Source organism: Phytophthora parasitica (assembly GCF_000247585.1).
Source record: "Phytophthora parasitica INRA-310 unplaced genomic scaffold supercont2.6, whole genome shotgun sequence".
NCBI lineage: Eukaryota > Oomycota > Peronosporomycetes > Peronosporales > Peronosporaceae > Phytophthora > Phytophthora nicotianae.
This window is the reverse complement of record NW_008648992.1, coordinates 667,000-667,544: the sequence shown is the minus strand read 5'-3', so window position 1 is coordinate 667,544 and position 545 is coordinate 667,000.

The following is a 545-nucleotide window of genomic DNA, read 5'->3' as shown; positions in this document are numbered from 1 at the left end:
GAATCATACCGTTTGGTAAAGCCATAATACCGTGTGCTGTTAACAGTACGTTTACGTATGGCTACTCTCGATATAATTGCTATCGGTATCAATAATTTCAAACAAGTCGGAAGACTTCGGCTTCGCAATCAAATCTGAAGAGCAAAAATCGGGAATACTAGTACAGCCCTTGGGCAAGCCGCCGTTTCGCTCATTTTTTTAATAGTAAATTTTGACAAATTTGCAGTTTTTTTTAATTGATTTTAACTACATCTTCGATAAATGTAGGTGAAAAATGCCTGGTATGGGTAGTACCTGTTGTAACCTCTGCTCATTATGAGCTGTCCACTGAGGACGATGTTAGAAAGAGCTCCACTGACGGTGACCGAGCAGTGTCTGAGATGGAAGTTGAAGCTTGATGGCTTCAAGAACCAAGAGTGATGGTAGAAAGGCAACCAGCATTCAGTCTTAGTTGCATTTAGTCAGTCCAAGATTTCCTTTAACATTAAATTAACAAGTTGTCTGTGAGTGCGTTCGAGTGCCTTCCAACAGACGATCGGCTACAT